Below are 15,318 nucleotides of genomic sequence, written 5' to 3'. Positions count from 1 at the left end.
TATATTACCTTTCATGGACAGTATACTTTCAATGGAGGGACAGACAGCTCTCGGACTAAATCTAAAATATCTTAAACTGTGTTACGAAGATGAACGGAGGTCTTACGGGCTTGGAACGACATGAGGGTGAGTCATTAATGGCATAATTTTCATTTTTGGGTGAACTATCCCTTTAAATACGTTTTAGAAAGAAGTGCAGCTGCTTTATTTATGGGGTTTCCAGGGTAAGGGCTGCATTTTCTGCAGTTTAGAGCCGTCTGCTGTCAGAGAGTGAATATGCTTTCATTCAATGCATTTCTCACGTGTTCCCCCATGTGCTTCTCATGCCGGTAGCTAGGTTGGACCACACTGGTCGATACCGATTAATTAACCGATAGCTTTAAAATGGATACTGAACAAAAGCTAAAATAGTGCTTTATTTAAAATAAAAAAAACTGTACTGAACCATATTAATAGTAGTAGTAGTAATAGTAATAATAAAAGTAATAATAATAATAATTATAGTAATAATAACAGTAATAGTAAATGTTTAAATTACCATCCTCTAATAGGGCCCTAAGAAATCAGTTACATTTTACCAAAATTTCCATTTTATTTATTTCCAAATTCCGTTATTTAATTTTTCGGGATTCAGTTTTTTCCATTTAACATTTTCTCTACTCCTTTTTAATAGTTAAATAAAGTTTATTAATCATAAAATAAGTCTAATTAATTAAAATCATGAAATTATACATTTTCACATCAATTTAATAAAAGTTTAACAAAAATTGCATGAAAAATTATGAAATGTTTAATTTTTCTCACCATACATTTTTACATACACAGAATCATGGCGAACACTAAGTACCAACTCTAGCATTTCCATGGGAGTTGCCCCTGAGACGTTTAGACGGCTGTCTGTGACAGTACCCCTTATGGCCCAAGGCCTAAGTTACATACCCAACTTAATCGTTAGGGCCATGGCCCGGGGTAGATCTGAAGGCTTGGAATCAGGAAAGATTCCTTTAAAGGGATACGGCTAAGAACCTAGCATTTTATACCAAGTCCTGCCTGTCACACAGGGGCTACCGCTTGCTTTCGCATAAGCTTGCTGAAGGTGCTGTCTCAATAGATCCTTAGTAGCAACACCCTGTTTAGATAGGTATCCAAGGATACATAGGTGGAGTGGCTCCCAAGATGAACGGGGCTTTTACCAACTCAAGAAAGGGCACGAAGCAACCGCCCTCACCATATAGGATTTTAGAAAGAACGCAGAATACTAGCGTGCGAACTTACCACAGTGTGGATTTCCAAATACCGTTCTAAGGAGGGGGCTCTTGTGGCACTCTGATAGAGCAGCTCATAGATGGAATAGTGCATCTCAAAACAGTATGTATGAGTCAGTATGAGTCATCAACTCGATCTGTGGAAATACGTAATGCTGAAGCGCTCTTGGGAAAAAACTGAGAACTCAGTCTCATATGAGAGGAGAACTCCGAATTCAGAGTAGTGCACTCATAGGCAATCCTTCTTTGAAAAGGGGGCGCTGTTAAACTACCACGAGAATCGCCCAAATAGCCCCTCATGTTGAGGGAAGCGATGCTTGAAGTGTATAAACAAATACACACTGGCTGAATGGAGCCCAAGGAACCAAGGTCTAATAATCTCAAGAAAGGGAATGAGGCGGAGCGCGTAACCCTCACCGTACAAGATTTCAGAAAGTGCACAGAGTCTTGCGTGCACGTTTACCACTTACGTGGATTTTAGAAAGTGTGCAAAGTGTTCACGTGCACACTAACCACCATGTGGTTTTCAGAAAGTACACAGAGCTTAGCATGTGTACCTAAAGGTTCCTCAGCATCGCAGAGGTGCTGAACCGCACGGGGAGGCAAGCTCAAATTTTACAAACCTCTGGCAAGGGAAGCAACACCTGCGGCAGCATATACAAGAAGACTTCTATAACTGCCACCTCCACTTCCAGCTGGATGCGACAGCACAACTAAGCGGCCAGGAGACCCCTCAGGGTGTAACCCATGTGACATCCATGAAATTCCCTGCAGTGCTGTGCCAGGCCTGATGATCAAGGAGGCTACCGCAGAAACCTGTGGTCTCAGCCGCCTAATACCAGAACATGAAGCTGGATGGTTGGTGCTGACGAGTGTTTAGTAAACACTGTAACTGAGCACTGCAAAAGGAAACTCACAGAGTTTATTAGTAGACACATAACCACCAGCAATTAATACACATAAGTATATACAGAAAGGGTTACATACTCACCCACCCTCGATTAGGTGGAGAGCTGGTGGTTACAGGGTAATTAGGAAGGGGAGGATAAAAGCAGAAGTTAAAGGAGGAGGAGTGCGAGTGGCGACACTAGCCTTCTGTGCCGGTCTTTGATCCTCAGATCGAGACAGGCCAGGAACCCTATGTTGTTCAGGCTCAGACCTGGACCTTCGTGGAACGAAGGATCTGAAAGCAGCGGAGCGCATCTAGTTTTCTCCGTGTTCCTGTTCTCCTGCATTGGCTCCCTATTTTGTCTCCCTGGCTATCAATTAGTACACACCTGTTTCTCTTCCTCTTGATTACATTCCCTTTGTATTTATACCCACAGTTCATGGTCGGGTATTGTTTGTATTGTATACAGATGGATGTTGGTTTCCCCCCATGCTTTCTTCTTGGATATATTAAAAGTACCTTTTGGATTATACTCCTTTGTTGTGCACTTTATTATTAACTTACATTATTATATTACTATATTATATAACACATTACACAATAAGTAAACTGAAATTGAAAAATCAGAAGGATCAAAAAATGTATAAATATAAAACTTAAAACTTACCATGCAAGTTATATAAGCACAATCATTGCAGAGATTTATTTTTTGATGTCTTAGGCTATATAACCAACTGATAACATTTGCAACATTTCCCTCACTTCAAAGGAGGTGACTTAAGGCTCCTCTAGAAGAAGCAGGTGTAGTTGCCTTAGTGTAAGTGTTCTTAGAGCTGTACTGTTGATAAGTGTAAACAATACACAGTATGCATGTGACAAGCCAGCTTCTTTTAGCCCAGTTTTTTTCTTTTTTTTTTTCTCTTTAGACCAGAGTAAACCGCAGATAAAAGAGATTCATTATTCACAGGCACTAAGCAGATTAAGAGGTGGAATAGTGAAATTGACAAGTTCTCCTAATCCAAATGTTCTGGAAAGGATCAGCACAGCAGTATAAAGACTTTTCTCATTTTATAGAGAACAGCTTTTTGAAAACTGAATTCATTTCCACTTCTGCCTAATTTTCTTTAAAATGATGGTGAATCGGACCAATTTATAAATGTCAAAATATGCACCATTTCAATATTATTGACACAAGATGTAAATAATATACAAGTTGACATGATCTTAATGTGAAAAAAAATTCACTTACTACTTTAATATTTAGTTAATATCCAATTTTTCAACTTTCAAACTATGACAACACAACAAGCAAAATGTCTCTCTAACTGTACAAATTAAGTTTTAAACAGTCTTACAGCACAAATACACATATTTCACTGGAAGAATTAATGTACTGGAAGCGTATTTCTAAATTTCACTTCACATTTCTTCAAAATGCAAAATGCACTGAAGCCAGAATAATCCATTAACACACTATTCTCATTGAGCTGAAGTGTTTCAGTGAAATGAGCCATGGCACATGACCAGGTTTATGGATGTGCCGACTGGATCCAAGTTTGATTCGCTGCATCATTCATTATAGAACAATTCACTCAAAAAACAAAAAAGAAAAAGGATAAATAATTTACTGTGCTTTCAAACCCATGACTGATACAGAGGACACAAGAAAGGGTGTTGAGCATAATGTTCACGTTCACAATGCACTTCTCAAACAGTGAAAGTGGATGGGGAGTTGGGGACAAATGTACCACAAAAGTAGTCCACAAGAATATATACAGACTCAGAAAAATAACTCTTTGGCTGAACTTGAGTCACAAACATAAGTCTTTGTTTGCCACAAAACTCCCCCTCTGCTCATAAAAGTGAAACCATCACGCCGCTATATTAGTATTCCCATACATTCTATTAAATTAATAGGAAATCATAACATTTTAATGAGAAAACATCACTAATAACTTGAAGGATTGATTACCGCAATGCTCTGTTGGTCAGCCTTCCAGCTAAAACCTAAGCCTCTGCAGATGATCCAGAATACGGCAGCATGTCTGGTCTTTAATCAACCAGAAAGGCTGCTGGCCCTGGAACTGCTTGCACCCTCCTACACTATCTCAACATGTTTCTACTACAAGTGTATGTTCCCTCCCACTATCTACAAACAGAGGGGGTGCATGGTGTTTCCTTCGCAACCGGGTACAAAGACCTTCACTCCCTCTTGTGAATTTTTGCAAGATAATGACACAAAACATTCCTTTAGACTGCATCAGAAATACTTTTGAAGAAAAGACTTCCAGATATCAACTGCGACCAACTGGACATAAGTGTGCACCATATGTTCAAAATGCTTGTCTATAATGTAACAACAGTTAGTTCTATCGTAAAAATATCTGATGCGTTATAATAAATCAGTGCATTACTGGGTCTTACAATTAGCAATACTGAAAAGAAAACGTTCATTTCACTGATCCTCTGAATACTGATACTGAACAATGTCAAATACATTTGTTCTATTGCTTGTAATTGTTTTTAGTAGCCTTATTATTGATTGCCTACTTGTCACTTGTCAAAGTTGTTTATGTATTCTTTACTAACAGTCATTATATTAATATTAATATTTAACTTCAAAAATTCAAAGGAGTTTGTTTAAAAGCCATTTCTAAGGTATCAATAAGATTTTGGTATTGTGAACATAACCGACAAGCTTATAAACTCTTAGATATGATAAATATTCTTCTGGATTAAAATGTCTGCTAAACGAGTAAAGGTAAGATAGTTAATTTTTTCTTTAATGTATGAATGTATAAGTATATATGTATGGCCTGGCCTATTATATTAGAACTGTAGGTTTTGTTTTGTTTTTTAAAAAGAAAAGCCTTTAAGGGACCCAAGATGCAATTTAGCATATGTTATACTCTCAATGTAGGCTACAATGCAAACATTTCAGCCTTTTCTGGCTGATATCATGAATTTGGTTATGTCCCTAAATAAATAAATACAAATAAATAAATATATGAATATATATTTATATTTCTCATCATGTAGGAGACCTAACATAAAACTTAGAATGATTTAATATCGAACTAGACAATTCTCTTCACTCAGCATAACTGATGTACTAGGAGTTACTCGTGGAGCAGTACTGTTCTAATATCTAGATTAGTTTAATAACTGGGTTCCAACCGTCGTTGAAAACCCATAAAGGCTAATGGAATTTTTAAGAAATTGTGAAATCAGGAGAAAAAAAAATGCGAATAAACATAGTAAATTTTTCACAAATAATTTAGGGTGAATTATGGTTTTATTTTTTGTGTGAAACTAAGCTCTAAAATATTAGCACAATGTACTCCTATAAGTAGCTTAGTCTATATAATGTGTTGGACATGTTTCTTTTCAAATTATTGTTGGGGCAGTAAACAATCTTAATTGTATTAATAATTTTTTTCTGCTCAAGACAAAAAATAGTTGAAATGTACCTATATTATTTGAATCTATAATCAAACTGTATAACGGATCTTTTTATTGAATCGTTACGAATTTGCGAGGACTGCTTTTGTATCGAGAACATATGAATCAGAAGACAATTATGTTTGTTTGTTTTTATGTGAAAGCTTGATAATTTAATTCATATAATAGCCAGCCATGGTAATGAACGATCGCCATATTTATGTGACGTTAGCCTTACTATAACGTAGCCTACCACTTCATAGCACAAGAATACATGGCACGAAAACATGGTAAAATAATGTCAAAAACGTGGTATTATGATGAAACATGTCCAAAAAAAACCTTATTTTATTTAAAATGACATTTCTTGTTTACTAGCATAATGCTAACTTGAAGTTCATTTCAACTTCTTTAGCCTATATTCCTCATTCAGAAATAACAACGATTCAAGAACACTTTAAACATTACCATCATTCTGTATTAAATCAGTCATTCAAGAATAAAGCCACTTTAATAGATTTAAAGCCGCGACAATGTTAGTGTCAGTGGCCTGTGAGCGCACCTGAAAACACACCTGTCATTTATTCACCTGTTTAATACGTCACATTCAACTCTTTTGTCTCACCTGTTGCTTTTAGCTGATCTCAGTCGGTAAATTCATGTCCGTTTAATCAATCCTATGCCCTTTTCGTTAGCTTTCAGGGGAAATAAAATAATCTCCATAACAGCCGGTTGCTCGGGTTGCTCCCTTCGGTCCGTCTACTCGCTCAACGCATCCCGAGTCCCGACAGTCGGCGCTACACTCACACAAACACTGGGAGCTTGCACGGAAAGCGAATGCGCGGATAAAAGGCAGAATAAAGTTTTAAGAAATGGCAGATTGGCCTGAATAATTATTCTATTTGAAATCTTAGTGTATTTTCAATACAATTTCTATGTTTCTCAGTGTTGTTGTTCAGGTTTAATTTTTTTAATGTTTTTTTTTTCAGACGATGTAGCACTAGATGGCGTTATTCCGTGGTATCAGTTACTTTTCTCAGCGCTGGTCAAGTTGAACCAATCACATTCGACTCCGATTATCGAAAAAAAACGCTTTATATTTAATCATTTCATAGAGACTGCTACGGAATTCCATTTGTATATCAGACAGCAATTCTTTGCATTTAGTGTTTCAACAAAAGTAGTCTACATTCTAGTGTATAAATGTTACTAAATAGACAAAAGACGTCCTGAGCTGTGGATGCCCCTCATTAGGAGTACTTCTGTGAGCCGTCAAGCGCCCCCTGCCTGACAAGTAACATTTATGCCTATGAAGAAAACGGGAAGAAATATCATCCAAACTGTTAATTAGTTGTTATTTTGCTATAAGACTGTATATAAGAACGCAATGCTCAAAGATCTTGTAATATTTCTCCAATTTTGAGACCTCTAGAAGTTCTTATTACAACTTTTTATGTTAAGTTGTGATTAATATGTGCTCATATGTAGGCCTACCTATAAGATACCATTATGGACCCTTAAGATACAAATGTGCTGCCCAGTGACAGCTTTCCATCTTTTTTCTTAAGTTAATTTACATATGTAAATTACATGTAGGATTGTGGACAACAATCTCACATTTTCATGTAGTAGACTATTCTGGAAGCATCACAGTTCATGAAACATGCTTTATGAGGGAGTGCCTATACACAAGTGTTTTTATCTCATTTTAAATATGTAGCCTATTTAATAACATTACGTTCTGGGAACGTTAGTTTTTGGTTCCCAAAACGTTCCCAAGAACTTTCCCTATTGGTTTTCCAGGAAAGTTTTCTTAACGTAAACAGAACGTTCCCTTATGGTTAGGGGAACGTTCCGGGAACCTACTCGGAACGTTCCCGCAACGTTCTGGGAATGTTCCGAAAACGTTCCCGGAACTTTCTCCTAACCACTACATTCTGATGTCTGCACATTAATAATCAGTAAACAAGCCAATACTTCTTCATAGTTTATTGTATACATATTTTATTGCAGTACAACAATAATATTGTTCTTATTGTACATAATCATATGAACCATGAATTATATATATATATATATATATATATATATGACTTGCATTTAAAGAAAAGATCTCAATATCTGAAATGGGATATGAACATTTTATTTTAAACAACAAACAAAATGTATAAGTTTGAAAATGTGTACAGTGAACGTGTGCGGGGAACAAAACTGAAAACGTATACGGTGAACAAAACTGTAAAAATTCTTCAAAGTCTTCACTTCATCAGCTGCGAAAAAAAAAAAAAAACAAATGGGAAAAAAAAACACAAGTCAGTTAGAAATTATAGGCATAAAAAAAAAAAAAAAAAAAAAAAAAAAAAAAAAAAAATCTAGACTTTGTGTCGATGGCCGGTGAGTTCACAAAATTTTGCAGCCATAATTTTATATATATATATATATATATATATATATTTTTTTTTTTTTGTTTTTTTTTTTTACTGGCCAGGAATTTATTTATTTATGAGGCAGTTACTACAATAATTACTAAACATCATATAATGCTTTTAACTTGCCTTAGTTTTACTTTGGGGGGGGGGGGGGGGGGTGTATACTTATATGAAAACTACTGAAGTCACCTGCAAGCCTTAAGATGTGAATTTATTACTACAATTAATTTGCCCTAAAATAATTTTATTGCACATTACCGCATAAGTGACACCCAGGGAAGATAATAAACTAGGATAATATAACTAAACTACTTTTTACATTCATCTAGTAGTTATACTTTCTAACTTAAGTTTAGATTTTTTTTAAACTAATATCAAAACTTTATTTTGCATGAGGTACATTAAATCATTGAAAATTAAAGCAAATATGACACGATTACATACCATTTTAAACGCCTGTGTGGGGCAAATTTTAGGACCATTGAAATTAGGTCTTCAATCTCACTGGCCTTTAGAGACTTGTACACCTTCTGCATTGCCCCTAGAGGTAGGAATAATATCATGTCAATATTTTAGCCATTTGGATATGGTTTTATTTAAAATGATGTACATTGGGACAAGAACAATTTTCCAAAGTGCAAAAAAATTGGCTAGAACTATAGAAAAAGACTTATGACTTGCCTATGATCATGTTGCATAGATTCAGGTTTTGGAAGGGTAGTTTGCCTTTTTTCCCTTTGAGGCTGTAGGCACCTAAGACTTCATTTGATGCATATTGCGCAAGGTTGCACCTGGGTTTGCGCCTCCAAGGGACCGAAGGTAATTCGTCTGTTTAAAAGAAAGAAAGACTTATTTAGAGGAAAAAAAGAATATGGCATCATGACAGCAGATTAAATATTTTTGTTGTTATTTGAATGTAAAGCATTCAAGCTGTGATTGTGTTGTTCCACATTCATATGTGAACACATTTTCTTCTGAAACAACTCTAATGAAATTATAGTTTTTGAATGAATAAAAGTAATGCAAGCATGTGCATAGGGGGTGTAAACTTTTGAACATGTGAATGATGGAAATTGTTCTTATTTTAAGATCTAATTTTATAAATTTTTTCCATTTACTCAGTCATATTCAGAACCACTCAGTTAGCCAAAAAGCAGATGGAAAACCAAGAATGTGCAGGACACAGATGATTTTTCTGTAGAAGAGTGGGTAGAACAGTACGAATGGCCTCAGTTCTGAGTTTGTTAGTCTTACCAAGAAAAGCTTTATAGTAGTAAAAGTATCCTGCATTGTTAAGGTTTGCATGCCGCCTGCGGTGTTGTTTCTGAAAGAGTGAGGGAGAGTAGAATCACATTATAATTTGCTGTTACGTGCTTCTGCTCTCCCGCACACTTTCGGCCTCAAAACAGCATAAACATCACTCAACTCTTAAGCTTGATAAAGGAAAGAAAAGTGAGGGAAAACATATTACATTCCCGAATAATGCAGGGAAAATGGATCTGCAAACAGTTTCCGAGAACCAGGTATTCGATAAGACGCGTGCATTTTGATTCTGCTTAACGATTCCTGCGTTCACATTTCAATTTGATTTAAAACGATTAAGTCTAGGAACGGAAAGAATTTGCACCTTGTTTGCGTGCAGCGCACATGAAGCGCAAGTGCGTGCAGAGAGCAGCGGTCGGCGGTCGCACTGCAGGTTCCCGGTTTGTGTCCGATCTCGGACCTTTCCATGTATTTCCACTGTAGAAAAGGTTGTTCCGAGTCGAAACTGACTTCTTTCATATTTGTCAACCAATATACAGAAAACTACATCATGAACACCGCCGTTTTTGTCTTACGTGAAAATAAACAGATGAGAAAGAAAACAAGTGTACAGTATTTTTGCTTAAAGAGACAACAGCCTAATAAATGCACTGCCTGTCATTAATGTTAATCAAAGAACAAAAGAAAATCATTAATTTTGTTTAGTTGTATTTATTTATGATATTGCTAATTGATTTGTTTGTTCCTATCTCATTACTGACCGTTTACTTGTCTTTAACACATTAATATTTGAAATATATATTAATCTAGTTGTTTTTGCTATGGTATTTTCTTTTTAAAGCACAGGCAAAATTCATCTTGCAGTGTTTTATAGGCTGCTGATTTTTGCTCATGTTATTCAGCTGCAACAGAATGCTTTGTAAAAAGACAGAATACATGTTTGACATCTTAATGCTTGACTTATATATATAGGATTTTTTATCTTCTTGGAATCGAAACTAGGAATCGATAAGATTCAAACGATACCCAACCCTACTCTTCTTAAAAAGTTTTAGATTCAAATAAAAAAATTTTTTACCCCCTTGGTATGTAAATGGAACCTATATGTTAAGGTCACTACTATTTGCACTAGGTTGTAAATACACTATTAAAATGTGCAAAAAATCTGGTAACAGATTTGAGTGTCTTGCATAAGTATTACCATCTTGGCCCTTTTTTCTTTATTTTCCAAATCCCTGTCAAGGGTCTGCAGATCCTCCACTGTTTGGCATGGCCCATTTTCCAAAAATTCCCCATCTTCCTCTGTCACGGTCACAGCTACTGCAGCCAGTAACTGCCTCTGCATGGCAAGAATGTCTTGCTGGTTCTCGACAATTTCTTGTAGTCTTTGCAAGACTTTTGTGCGATAACCTGTGAAGCAATAATACATAATGCTCCTTGAATGTGTAACATAACTCTAGTGTTAAAAATCAAAACTTGACTTACTCTTTGTTACAGAGTCTGAACATTGGGGCTCTTCTACGAGGAGCTGCGAAGCAGCTGTGGCATAAAACAAAATTTCACTCTAACTAGATTTATTAATAATTACAATAAATATAATACTCTGAATTTCAGAATATAATATTCTGAATTTTAGAATAGAATTTTAGAAAAATACCTTCAAGAGGCCGTGATATGCTTGACTCCTGCAGCAATTCCTCTGCTGTATAAATATAAACAGAAAAGGCAATTTCAAAACTGTTTTTCAAGGGCCACTCTTCTTCAGAGTTTAGCTCCAACCCTAATCTAGCACACCTGATTAAGCTAACCAATGTTGATAAATTGAATAATTCAATTATTGAAATTAATTGATAATTAAAGGGAGTGGAGTTAAAATCAAAGTTGGAGTTAAACTCTGCAGTAAAGTGGAAATCAAAAGCCACATTAACCCCCGGTTTCATAGACAAGGCTTAAGTCTTGTCCTAGACTAAAATGTAAATCTGAGCTATTTCAACTGAAAGAAACGTGCACTGACTGATCTTAAAACATGTCAGTGCATTTGCACACCAGTAATGCTTTTTTCTAAGACATGTTTATAAAATAACTATGAAATAACTATGACCTAATCCTGGCTTAGGCAAAGCCCTGTCTCTGAAACCAGGCCATAGATTCAGCATTAATTAATGAGTCGCAGGTTATAATTAAAAAAAACAAAAAACAAAAAAACAACTCTTACAGTGTTGAGAAAGATAACTGGAAATTCCTTCTTTCTTGCCAGCAGAGAGAGAGAGAGAAAGAGAGAGAGATCATTCATTCATTCATTTGGGAAGATGTGTTTGTCCATAAAAGCAAATTTGTATATTACAAACCCTTGTCCAGAGGATGAATATTGGAGAATGATGAATCTGTAAATACAAAATTGAATGGATGATAAATGGAGACATTGGTTAATAGTCATGTGGGCCATACTATTATTGTATTCAATGCATACTTTGGTATAAATATAATTTTCTAGAAATCACATTTCTAAATATGAAAAAAAGATATTTACTGTCAAATTAGGAAAATACCCTTCAAAAAAAGTCTCACATAACTTGCATTGCGTGATATGATGTTCTCAAGAAATATATGGATGAAAGACTAGCTAGTCATGTCCTCTCTCTTTTCCGAAATATTGCTTAAAATAGCAAATCCGTGTCAAGAGTGGATTAATTGACAGTGAGCTCTGTGACACAAGTATAATTACAGCAAATTTTTAACAAGAAAATTACTAAAATGTTTGCCCGTGAAAATAAACATACCATGAGCTTAGTAGCTCTAGGTGTCTATGTAAAAACATAGTCATTAACATAGTTGATCAGGAATATATATTGTTATATGTTTAATGAAAAACTCACTCACTCACTCCCACTCTTACTCACTCCCACTCACTCTCTCTCTCTCACACTCACTTACTTCCTCCCTCACACTCTCTCTCACACAATCTATCTCACTCACACTCACTCACACTCTTACTCACTCCCACTCACTCTCTCTCTCTCACACTCACTTACTTCCTCCCTCACACTCTCTCTCACACAATCTATCTCACTCACACTCTTACTCACTCCCACTCACTCTCTCTCTCTCTCTCTCTCTCTCTCTCACACTCACTTACTTCCTCCCTCACACTCTCTCTCACACAATCTATCTCACTCCCACTCTTACTCACTCCCACTCTCTCTCTCTCTCTCTCTCTCTCTCTCTCTCTCTCTCACACACTCACTTACTTCCTCCCTCACACTCTCTCACTCTCTCGCTCTCACACAATCTCTCTCACTCCCACTCTCTGTCTCACACTCACTTACTTTCTTCCTCACTCACACTCTCTCTCTCTCACTCTCTCTCTCACACAATCTCTCTCACTCACACTCACTCACCTTACACTCACTCACTCCCACTCTTACTCACTCCCACTCACTCTCTCTCTCTCTCTCTCTCTCTCTCACACACACTCACTTACTTACTCCCTCCCTCCCTCACACTCTCTCTCACACACTCACTCACTCACACTAGAATAAGGTATGAGTTTGTGAAAAAAAAAGTCAGAATTTTTTTCTTTAGATTGTCAAATGCCAAATGTACCACAAATTATAGAATGACTCTTGACTCATGTGTTAACAACTTACATTTCGGTGGATGAGGTTTTGACACATCTGTATTCTCCTTTGGTAAAACTCTGCCATCATCTGAAATGGAAACATGCTTCAAAATAGAGTTCACAAATTGTTATTTATAATTACGTTGGCTCTTCCTGCCTTTTTTGTTTTGTTTTCAGTGGATATATACTAAATTCTTTAAAGTGATTTGAATAGTTACCATCTGAGGAAGAATCAATGTCCGACACAAATCTTGATGGCTTTTTATGTGCCCTCTTTTGGAACAGTCTTCTGTTTCAACATTCGAGGTCTCCACTACTCGCCGGCATTTCTGAAGACCTTTAGTGTAAGAGTCTGGAAAAATATGGTAAATATTAAATATTGAAAAATATTAGATAGTATAATAGTAGATTCATTTAAATAATGTATAAACTACATTGCCTGTTCTTAGCCAAACTTTTTTTAATGGACTCCACTTCGCTTTGTCTGGCAGAGAGCAGTTTTTTTACAAGTTTCCTTGTGTTCGTAAATGTCCAGTAACAGAACATTCCCTGAAAAATAAAAAAAATTAGACTTACCATTCTTGAACTGATTTAGTAATGTAAATGAATGTGAAAATAAAACAATACCACTTTGGTTTCCTCCAACCATGACGTTGGAATTATTTCAACTGCACTATCCTCAGCAAATTCCACAACTGCAAAAATTTTTGTGTCCATCTGTTGAGATAAAAAAATATACAAAAGGGAAAATTTAATATAAGATAATTTACACAGTGTATTATATTTATTCAATAACTTATTGCTTATAATAACTGATTTTAATGACCTTCACGGTTTATTCTCCTTTGTTTCTCTGAATGTCCTTAAATGGGGAATTAACAGTAGATCTTAATATAAATGCATTGGCTGTGTGTGTGTGTGTGTGTGTGTGTGTGTGTGTGTGTGTGTGTGTGTGTGTGTGTGTGTGTGTGTGTGTGTGTGTGTGTGTGTGTGTGCGCATGTGAGTGAGTGAGTGAGTGAGTGAGTGAGAGAGAGAGAGAGAGAGAGAGAGAGAGATTGACTAGGGCATTATCTGTGCACATGCAGGATTGCTAAGAAGATAGTCTCTTCTCTTTTCTCCATCATTATAGCTTTTCTTGTCAGTTGCCGTTTTGGTATGAGCTTCATGACAGCATGCCTTGATGGGACTTTGAAGCATCCAAGTATTCTTGAGTCACATGGATCTCTGAAAAGTGGTTCTGTTTTCTCAAAAAGCTTGCACAGCAGCATCTGGCAACCATCATCCAACTCTCTCTCTTCAATGGCCTCACAGCATTTACTTTCATCGAGTATGAAAGCATTATTAGGCCTTTTGAATTTGGGCTCAGAGGCCTCCACAGACAACGGGGATTTTGACATCTCCTCAAGCCGTTTCACCACTTGGATAAGTGGCTGCTTTCCTGACCTTACAAGTTGTTTCAGCTTCCCAAGATAGTTTTCAAAAGGGAATGCACTGCAAGCATCAAGACTGCCATGAGTCATTGCCTCATCTGGTAAATGCACCATTGAATGTACATTGTACACCATGAAGTGGTCTCCATATAGTTCTCCTGCTTTTCCAACAAAGTATTTCATCAGCTCTTTGCTGTAGTTATTGTGTTCCACTGCAAGTGTAGGGCAAAGCAGAAGACTCAAGGCAACACTGAAGACCACGAAGTGATCATATAGCTGGTCAGCCAGAATTCCTTTAAGCACGATCTTTCCCGTGTAAACAGCAAACTGCCGCAGTTCGGTTGCCTTCCACCTGTCAACGTCTTCCAGATTTCTAGGTTTCCGGGCAAAACAGCTGGGAATGACCTTTCGAAGTGACAGCAGTCTTTGGGTCACATTGCTTATTTGCCCTGCAGACATTCTCACTTTCCTGTCTCCTCTAACCCACACTGTTATTAGTTTTTTCATTACTCCCAGGCAAGCTTGGTGCATGTAATCAATCGGGAATTGTTGTACCATGTCTAGTGGGAGGCTCAAAAAGGGGGACACAGGAGTGTCCTCATTTTCTTGACGTCTAGTCATTTCAGAGCGAAATGTGTCGTTGCTTCGTAAAGTGAGATTATCAACCTCTGGGTAGGTCACGCAACCACCCATGTGCCCTTCTGTGTGCATTTATCACACCCATAGTACCCAGAATACTGTTTGATCTTTTTTACCATGGCTCTTGCGGGTGCATCACACACAACACATCTGATTTTTATTTCTTTTCCATCCAAACCATTGTCCAGAAGTTCCTGAATGTCCTTTATGGCTTCTTCAGTAAAATCCAAATTTGTTGGTTTGATGGGACCCAGTGTCAGTGTGACAGGAAAAACACTGATGGGTGGCAGGTGAATGGCACAGAGGATGGGCCAAAGATAGGTTTTGCTGCTTTTAAAAATA

General features: G+C 36.8%; 1 protein-coding gene across 1 annotated transcript in view; it reads right to left on the bottom strand.

Moving 5' to 3' along the window:
• ppp1r16a (protein phosphatase 1, regulatory subunit 16A) overlaps positions 1 to 6,385 on the bottom strand; it is a 37,158-nt gene extending 30,773 nt beyond the window's left edge. The window contains exon 1 of the mRNA XM_059530642.1: positions 6,221 to 6,385. The gene's annotated coding sequence lies outside the window, so the exon portion shown is untranslated. The remainder of the gene's footprint in view (positions 1 to 6,220) is intronic.
• Between the last annotated feature and the right edge of the window lie 8,933 nt (positions 6,386 to 15,318).

The sequence above is a fragment of the Carassius carassius genome, chromosome 39, assembly GCF_963082965.1.
Source record: "Carassius carassius chromosome 39, fCarCar2.1, whole genome shotgun sequence".
In the NCBI taxonomy this organism is placed as follows: domain Eukaryota; kingdom Metazoa; phylum Chordata; class Actinopteri; order Cypriniformes; family Cyprinidae; genus Carassius; species Carassius carassius.
The sequence above is the reverse complement of the archived record's forward strand: the minus strand, read 5'-3'. Positions and strand labels throughout refer to the sequence as shown.